The sequence below is a fragment of the Plectropomus leopardus genome, chromosome 17 (assembly GCF_008729295.1).
Source record: "Plectropomus leopardus isolate mb chromosome 17, YSFRI_Pleo_2.0, whole genome shotgun sequence".
In the NCBI taxonomy this organism is placed as follows: domain Eukaryota; kingdom Metazoa; phylum Chordata; class Actinopteri; order Perciformes; family Serranidae; genus Plectropomus; species Plectropomus leopardus.
In genome coordinates, this window is record NC_056479.1 from 10,143,209 (window position 1) to 10,153,626 (window position 10,418).

Consider the following 10,418-nt stretch of genomic DNA (forward strand, 5'->3'; position numbering starts at 1 on the left):
AAGAGGAAACAAGATAACTGCCTTAGTCAAGTACAGTTGGGCAGATATTGCAACTAAAATCACATGACAAACATATTCATTACATTTAATGTAGGCCTATGTATTAGCCTACATTAACAAAACCATTTTAAAATGTTTTTAAAAGACAATCGTGACTTAATATCATGATGTGATTCAGTGATTCCACTGTGCGGCTCTAACTACTTTGGCACCGTAGCTGTCAGCTAAATGCTGAGATCAGCATGCTTACATGTAAATAAGCACCAGCTTTCATACAAATGTAAAAAAAAAAAAAATAATGTGAATTTTTAGAAAATTAGAAAAAGAAAATGCAATATGTGTGCATCTATCAGGCAGCATCCTCTGGGGCTGAAAAATAAAGCCAATGCAGAAGTGCCAAAAACTGCACTCTCAAATGGCCGCATGAGCCTGGTGCCATGAGCGAGTTAATCCCCTTTGACCCTGTGTTAGAATGGCCAACTTTGCAGCAGAGATAAACATGGTACAGCCTGGTAACCAAAAAAAAAGATTTGGCTTTTATAGCTAAATTCCCTAGCAATGACAGTCGATGCAGGGGGTGAATTCTCTATATACCTTACAAATTCGAGTTCGTCCACAAATGGTCACCTTTGGTCATTTCTGGCTCTAAAATTCAAGATGTGAATTACAGCAAAAATGCCAGATTTTAGGTTTCAAAAACAAAGTCTACAAACCAATAGGTGACGTCCCGGTGGCTATGTTCACTATTTTCAGTCTATGGCAGGACTCGACAACCTTAAGCATGCATGTCACCATAAGCACACCATAGTTTAAGTTTAAGTGCAGAATTTTTCTCATTTATTTATTAGCTCGCCATGACAACAACATCTGCCACCACATACTGATTTTCTACTTTTGGAGCTGGAGCCTTCATCATGAGCACTATTTGATTATTTTACTTTCACTCCCTCTGCAACAGCTGCTCCTCTCATCCAATCATCTGATCAGCTCTGTTCGGATTGACAAATCAATTATCTGCCCTGCAACTCAAACTCCACACACTGCTGTTGAGGAAAAAAAAGTCATAAGGAGTTCCGCTGCATTCAAGGACCTGCAAAAACATCTAAATTTAGAAAGGGCGCTTAGAGTGACACAAAGAGACGCATGGACACACACACACACACACACACACACACACACACACACACACACACACACACACACACACACAAAACGGAAAGTTTGCAACTTTAGCATTGCACTACTGTAAGGTCAGTATGATTTATCCTCTGTGGACTATGACTGTCTTTACAGAATACAATTGAGATCCATCCAGTTGCTAAGATATTTCAGTCTGTACCACGGACCAACATTCCCACCTCAAGAGCCACAACATTAGCATGACTGAAAATACCATAAAGTACAAGGTCACCATGAACTTACTATTGAAACATGACTGTGCTGGCTGTGCACACCAAGGAAATTCCAATGATGTTTAAAGGATTATATCATATTTACTTTCTATTAATTATTAGTTTTGACAACAGACAATGATCTACCCATCGTCAGGAGTATTTCAATACAATTAGTTTTTTAAAAGGATATATGAGGTTTTTAAATTAAGTTTAAGCATCATTTAGTACAGTTATGTTCAGACACAGTTTTACCTCAAATTACAATTTATATGAGCTGTCTCAATTTTGACCTAAATTCCAAAAGGCTGCAGTACAATTTCTATAATAGTTATCTCTTTATTTTAGATATAACATACATTTAATTCTCTTTTCCTCCACAGGATCCAACAATGTTACCAAGCACTTAACCCTGACCAGGTCACCTTGACTTTAAAATGAATTTGTACTATGTGAAGTTAAAATCATTCTAATGAGTTATGTGATAGATGTTTGATTATAAGTGGTATAATGTGGTTGGCAGTGAGAGACAGTGGTGTATTTGTTTAACGGACAATGTTTTGAAGGTACACAAGCGTATAGCGAGCTTGTTTTCAACCATTTCTAAAGTATGCCATCAACATCTCCTGTACGAGTTTCGTTCTTATGGACTATTCTTGTCCAAAAATGAGGAGACAGGAGTACAAACTCATTCGAAAGAGAACATAATAAACTCTCCAAAATGTCATCCCTTTTCCTCATGTTGTTATTGCGGACCTCTAAATGGCTTTGACCATTTCAGGCTAAATGGGCTTTGTTAGGGAATTCAAGGACAGCTCCTTAAAATCCATTCTGTTATTTCAGTGATTATATAACCTTCAAGACAATCTTGAAGAAAACATGCAATGCTGACAGAGCCTTGTTTATTTGTTCTGACTGAGCTGAGTGCTTAAAAGTTCTGTTTTTCCGAATCGCAAACTTTTTCCCCCAAGTTAACCTTTGTGGTGTTTAGTCATCTGATTTTATTGCTGACATTTTTGAGACCCCCGCTGCTGTAACAGTTCATGGCACTTAAAAATATAAATGCAAACTTAGCGGAATCAAACCTTACAAGGTCTGCAATTCTTACAAGGAGCCAACCAGTACTTGTCCTTTTATATACTATAATTAACTTAAAATAATCCACAGGTATCTGTTCAAATTGTGATTAGAATAACAAAAACAGTACAAAAATACAGACATTGTGCATGCTGATGATACAGTATTTTTTGGAGATTTTAGTAGAATTTGAAGGAGAATTCATACAATATCCGTTTTGAAAACAAAATGCATATATTTAGATATTAATGAAGCTTACTCCCTCAATAAAATATTAGGCAGTCTGTAAAGTCAGTTACGGCCATGACTTACATTGATGGTCCAAGAAAGGACCCAAATGTGGCACAAAATCCAGGATGAATACCACCTGTGCCAGGTGATTTGGCTTACTGAGTTTTCCAAAAGTCACAGAAGCTGTATCAAGAGACACAATATGTAAAGGACTTCAATATGATATTCAAGGCGTATCAATGATTCTGAGATTGTTTGCACACAGCTCTCAAAATGAAGTGGCAGAGGTGGCTGAGCTGGAGGCAGGCGGCTAGCAGTGCTAACAGTGCAAACAGGCCTACCAATAACGCCAACAGTGTTGACAAAGTTAACAGTGTTAAGGTGGGATTAGCCAAGGGACACTTTCGAGACAATGCCTTCCTGTTACCAGTGGTGGCGTTGTATGAGTGCAATGAAGAGAAGTAGATATCAGCGATCACAGTGAAAAAAAAGAGTTTTACATGCATACATTGCCATACTGTCTACAACAACAATGAACCAAAAATCTCAGATTACAAAATACACAGAAGTAGAGAGACCTCATTCTCAGGTCAGGATGCTATCACTGCACTATATCTTTACATAGAAAATACTTGTTTGCCGCTATATTAATTCTCTGAATGTCATATACAGAACCCTTAACACACGCTGATCTAATTGACGTTATGTTTTTTTTTAATTGAAAAGAATAAGAAAAGAATATAACATAAACATCTTTTAGGTGAGTAAGGCCATGTCCTTTAAGTATTAGATATACTGAAATTTTGTATTACAGTGTATTTAATATCACAGTATTACATATTAGGTATTGCATCAGTACTGGCATGCTGTTAATTTGCTTTAAGGGTAATATGTCATAGCTCTGTCGCAATCAAAAAAAAAACGATAGAAAGCAAACATCGTATCTTCTCCCGTTGCTAATTTAGACCCTACGGTTTCTACATCACAAAAGTTAGGTAAGAGGACGTGGTCCGATAAAAACTTGCGTTCATTGGTGCACAGGCGGCTGGTACAAAACTCTGATGTCAAGCATTAGTATAACCCTATAAAGTTAATCAGTAAATATTATTACCAGAGCTCTGTCATAAGCAATCCAAACCCAAGCCAGCTTTTAATGACTGAAGAATAGCTGTGGTCCAAGATCCTGGTTTGGATCCTTAGCCTGGAGTGGCATAACCTTATCATGCTAGAGCTTTCCACATCTTCATGCTTCAAGGACAGAACTATAAATGATGATTTAAGTCGTAAGACACTGATACTCGGGTCATTTATGACCTGCCTTGGCACCTTTGTTTGTGTTTTATGTGTAGCCTACTGTTCTCTACTCAAGAGCAGAAAAATTCCACAGTCAGTGGTGACTTTTCAGGGTAGAATCCTAATCTGGAAAAAGGATGTACAAACGCATTTGTACTGTTTTATAAGGCAACTGTTTCCATCATTTGCTTAATTGTGGTGACACAACTGGGTATTGCACATGTCAAACAAAAGCAAGCAAATGAGATGAACAGTAAAGATGTCTAATCAAACAACGCCTAGCATACTGTGATGTTAGGAATTTTGGAATCATACAGTTGAAGGTCCAGTGGACAAGTGAGTCAGCAAACATCACACAATCCTGACTGATTATCAAGGAAACATTTTCTTTTTGTTGTCAGAAAACTATTTTCCTCTGGAGCTGAGACATACGAATGATTGATTATTTCACCAAGTGGACCGGTCACTGTTAAGCATTTGAAACACACTTCAAACACACTGCTGAAAAGCAAAAATGACAATAATTTCAAGAACTCTTACTTCTTTATGATCAAAACAAAATAAACCCCTCTAAATATTATCATCATAATATTCATACAATGTTCTCATATGACACATTTTTGACTTTGTAGCAGTGTGATTCAAGATATATCTACTATTCTACTGTATGTGTTGTGTTTTACATTGTGAAATGCAGCAAAACACTATTAACTTACAGTAACTGCATGGCATTAAATACTTCAAAACTTCCTATTACAATACCGACAGTATTTTTCCTCTGCCTGTATGACTGAGATTGTGTTATCGTTTAACTAAGGAGTGGACTTTATCTGAGCAAAATAACATTTATAGTTTATTCTTCGCTGCAACCTATCGACTATTCAGTATATGCATCCAGAACATTTTCCAAGCAAATTCACTCACTATCATCTTATATTTACCAATGTTGCCATAGCGCAGCTTTTATAGCTCTGCTGTGGGACGCTCCCTCTAAAGAGACACAACAAATGTCCAGCAGTGCATGAACAAATACACCTTGCTGACCTCACTCTTATCTCATGCAAATACTCAGGGACAGTGCAACATTTTTCAATACCTTGTGTTGATTTTCAGCATAGCAACTATCAAGATTAACATCAGAGCCCTTAAAGTGTTGACACAAGTGTATCTTATATTAGAACTGGGGAAAAGTTTTCCCGCTCTTAACATTCTTCAGGACATATTTTTAGATGAGCTTTTATTTTCTGTTGTTGATGGATAACTTTATCTTAAGGTGTTGGTTTAAGCAAATAGGTTTGAGGAGAAGATACATTTTTCTGGACATAAAGAGCAAGAAAAACTTTAGAACATTAAACACAACCAAAAGTTGTAAGTGGACCACATCAGGTCATAAAAGCTAATTTTTAACATTTTACACAAATGACCAACGCAAGAGTCAACAACCAGACTAACAGCTCTGTGACGAGCAGAATGGAGCCTCTAGCTAACTGTTAACATGAGCATGCTAAGATGTACGCAATGGTAACACTAACATGCTAATGCTGAACAGGTTTAACATGTTTACCATCTTATTTTGGGGTAAGCATGCTAATGTTTGCTAATTAGCAATAAACACAAAGAACAGCTAAGGCCAATAAGAATCAGCATTAGTTTTATACCTTTTTGGTCATTCAGTAGCCTACTGGATAAAGTAAAATGTTAAACTGATGATAGCACTAGGTGAAAAGTAAAGGGTTTATAGATGTTAGAATTTATCATAGAATATAGATAATGGACATAGCTATTGTGTTGTCAACAACTGGTTTATGAATTGCCATTTTGAAGCCTCGAGTCTGGCATTTCACCTGGGCCTTAATAAAATGTATACTAGAGTTACATTAAAATTCATCCCAGTGCAGTTGTCATGAGTGTTGACATTAGCTACAGAGATCAAAACTGTAAATATATTTTAATATATATAAGTGGGGTATTTTAAAATGGGGGTCTGTGGGGATTGACTATGTTTTGGAGCCAGCCTCAAGTGGCCACTCAAAGAACTGCAGTTTTTGGCACTTCTGCTTTGGCTTCATTTTTCAGCCTCGGAGGTTGCTGCTTGAAATTTATCTTAAAAGTCCAGTGTGTAGGACTTGTTGGCATCAAGTGGTGAGGTTGCAGAACTAAACCTCCATGCGTGTAGAAAACTACAGTGGCTGACGCAGAAATGGGAAAACGGGAAAACACGAACTGCCTTAGCTAGAGCCGCTGTTTAATTTGTTCACTCTGGGCTACTGTAGAAACAACACGGCAGACACTGTGGAAGAGGAACGGTTCCATATGTAGATATAAACATTTCATTTTGAGGTAACAAAAACACAACAGTTCTTATTTTCAGGTAGTGTAAACTAATGAAAACATGGTTATGAACATTATACAACTTCTGCCAGTAGACGCCCCTAAATTCTACAGTATGGACCTTTAAATGGGACATGAAAGTCTAAGTCAAAAGGATTATTCCTGTGGATATCTGTACAAATTTCAAGGTAATCTGTCACATATTTCAGTTTGGACCAACCAGCAAACTGATATTGCCGTCCCTACAGACAATAGCATGACTATAAATTTGCATTCTTTATTTATCTCTATTATAACTGATATTACAGCATCATTAAAACTCGCTCCTTTTTATTGCTGTTGTTCCTATTCTCTATCTCTCTGTGAACACAAGCCAATGTAGCCTCTACTCAGCTTTGAAGATAAGAGAATCATTCACGTCACTTTTACATCCACTGTTAACAGACATGCATCCTCTGGAAGGAGAAAGAGACAAGGGACACTGTGGGCCAGAAAGCTAACGAACAGTTTGGATGGCCTCCCACAGAGTTAACTCAGCATCTGTTGTGGAGGGTTCAGCCAAAATCTTCTCTTTGACATTCACCTCAAGGAATAAGGAGTAGGCCACTGTTTTACTGCCTCCATCTAAGCAACACAACTCCTTGGTTACCTAATAAAATCACGTCACACCTTCACTATTCTCATTTTAGATTTTATGAGCCAATTTCTCATTTTTCTGTAAACAATAAGTACAATGCGCTTCTCGTTACTGACTTATGATGATGCACAGAAACTTCCAAGTTTAGAAATAATTCAACAGAAACCTTTGCCTTATCGTCATCACAATGTAACATGGAAAATGCAGTCATTTATTAACTGGTCAAAATGGGTTTGGCACTGAATCACACAGGTTTTGGGTGTGTGCAGTAAGTACATAAAGTATGAAAAGATTTGCAAATTCATGTGTGCGAACAACTCACATGAAAAACAGGTTTCATTCTATATTGATAGGAAGACAACGCACTTCTCTTTTCATTTTAAAGAAGTAGTCTGATTCCCAGCACTGATGATGAAATGGAAAAGAGAAATTCAAATCACTTTTGTGTGCAACTAAGTTTAAGTTTGCATTTTCAGCCACGGCAGTGCTCATGGAGCCTTTTCATGGTGGATGGCGGAAACCTCTGCTTTGGCGCTTCTTGTAATATCATAGTGCTGGATAATGTATATTTCTTTGATACGGATGTGTTTAATGAGCTCTATTGTATTTGAAATATCTACATTTGTCTTATATGCCGGCTTTTACATTACTTTTCTTCTGTCTTCTGTGTTTTGCTTTCCTGCTCTTGATTTGTTAGCTCATAAGCAGCAGAAGTGTAGAAATAATGAAACTTCCAACAAACAAACAAAATATATGCATTCACTTATTTTCCCAATGGTTTGCTTACATAACTTTTGCTTATATAACTAATAACATTTACTGAGCAAGGCTTTTAAGAGATAAATAATGTTGATGTACTGTACGTGCTAAAACCTAGAGTTGGGGGGGAAATGCACTTAACTGGAACAGGGAGAGACTCATTTAAAGATGACGTTTTTAGTATTTGTGTTGCTTCCTGAAACAGCGGCTCACAGATCAGCGTTTTATGAGGTGTGATGTGATTTTATAGGTGCAAATGTAAACCCTACAGTCCCTTAAGTCCTGCTCTTAAAAAAGAAAGACTTGCAACATTTCTTTAAATCCCCAAATGAGCTGATGAATGAGCCAAGTGAGTGGTGCAACAACGTGTAAAGCAGACCTCCATTTTAAAGTAGAGACTCATTACAAATTACAGATGAAGTTAAAACAATGTTTTCCTGAGCAAAAACAGAAATAAACCTTCAATAAAATCTCAAGATGAAGCCAAACAACAATTACTAGTAAGCACTAAAGCATATTTGAACTGCCTTAGGTGATTGTTAACCAAGGCCTACAGTCTTTCACTTCTAAAACACCATCACCACCCAGTGGTGGAAATAAAAACGGCTACGTTAAGCTTCAGTAAGCCTCTTACGGGCTAATATGCAGAGTGGCAATGAATGGCAAATCATATGCAGTCATTAACAACATCCTATCAACACCTCTGATAACAGACAGGCCCTCCATTTAATTCCATTGTAAACATGTTAATGCATTTGACTAACGTTTTGGCATGTTTAGAGTCTTCTTTGTCCAACAGTTAACACATCTGTCTGTTTTGGGTCCTGCCATTAACCAATTCAAATTGTTTTCACAGAATATGCCAATAACACATTTGTAAAAGGCTTAAATTCTATTAACAATAAAGCTCATCCCTTTACTGAAATCATGGGTCTTGTCTTATTTACAAATGCTTGCACACAGCATGTCAGAGATGAAAACCTAATGCTCAAAACCTTGAATACTATAGTATAAATCTATTATATAGAGCCTCTTATATATCTATTTCTGCCTTTAGATAGTATGTTGCCAAAACATTAAACTCTCAACTAAAAATGTATAGTGGTTTAAAGTAGAAGGAAACTGAATTACAGAAAACAATGGATTTAAATGGTTTATTGTATGCAGGTAGAACTGACAGATTAAAAGTAATGTTTTTGAAATGCCATCAGCTGTTTGTATTTTGCCATCAGCTGTTTGTATTTTTTTTGTGTGTTTGACGATATGTTCCTCTTGGACAAAAAACGTGCTACTGTTTTTAAAGAATTATTTGATATAAAATGTGGTTTATGAACAGAACATTATTTGCTAATTGTGATGTAGGTGTGTTGTGTTAAGAGTCTAGATAAAGTATCTTCTATTTATTTTAACGCTTGATAGATATTATAAAAAAAAAACAAAAAAAAAACTTACAACTCTTCCCACATAAAGGATGACAGTAACAGTTATTGATAACAGTATTTTTTTAATTGTTTTCTCCCTAATCACTTTTAAATTCATTGGACAAGTACAGTCTTGTGACACGTGTCACAACGAGCTGAAAGAACATAAAAATGGCAGATATCATCAGCTACAAAATTTGGCGGTGATAAAAAAAAGGGAAAGAAATATAGTAAAATAAAATTTATACAGGGGTCAGATTGAAGATGTAGTGTTTTGTACTTTTTTTGTAAACAACAAGCATACTGAAACAATGTGGCAAATCAGATCTGGAGGAGAGATGAGGTCGAACTGAAGAGACCGAACACTGGCATGAGACGTACAGAAACCCTGAAGCAACGATGTCTTAGTGGGTCACGTAAATGTCATGTACGCAAATGTTTAAAATTAGTCACACAGAAACATGACTTTTTTTTCCTTTCTTTTTTTTTTCCTTTTTCTTTTTTTTTTTTTACAAACAGCATCTCTGCTACATACACCAAACCGTCACTCCTTTGTCCCTGGTTTACTGTGATATGAGGTATATGCGAGGCAAAATCTTGTTTACGCCTCAACCGTTCAGCATGGCAACAGATTATTTAAGATATTACAGCATTGCATTCACTCTGCCATGTTTAATGATTGCTTGAAACAACAGGCCATCGGGGCGTAAAGGGCTTTAAAGACTCATTCAGCAGAGTGATATCATTTCCAGCACTCAAGGCCAGTTGCAGCTATGGAAGACAGCGTACTTATTGTTGTCATTACAAAAAAATAGTACAGCACAAATACACTTAAAAATCAGCAAGAAATTACATTTAACATTTACTAGACAATATCTTGCACCTGCACTTCTCAGGAATAGGCACCCAATTTCTAATGGGACAAATACGCTCGGTACTGCCAGCACACGTGAAATATCTAAACGCATACAAATTTTTTGGTCAGCCACTTGTTTTGCTCGTAATGCATGTGGCTGCCTCTCGGTAATAGCTGAAGAAATACTTGATCACTAACACGTTTGTCATCAAATTCAATAAGAATGCAAAGCTTCTACGTTGGGTAACAAGTCAAAACTAAAACTAGAGGTTGAATTACATTTACATTATCCCGATTAAATGTTACTGTTTAAAAGCCCCCCCTCCCTCCCAAATCTAAACCCTCCCTAAAAGGAGAAAGAGAAAATGTTAATGAAAAATCCCATGTTCACATATCAACCCCACCCTCCCTCCCATTGCCTC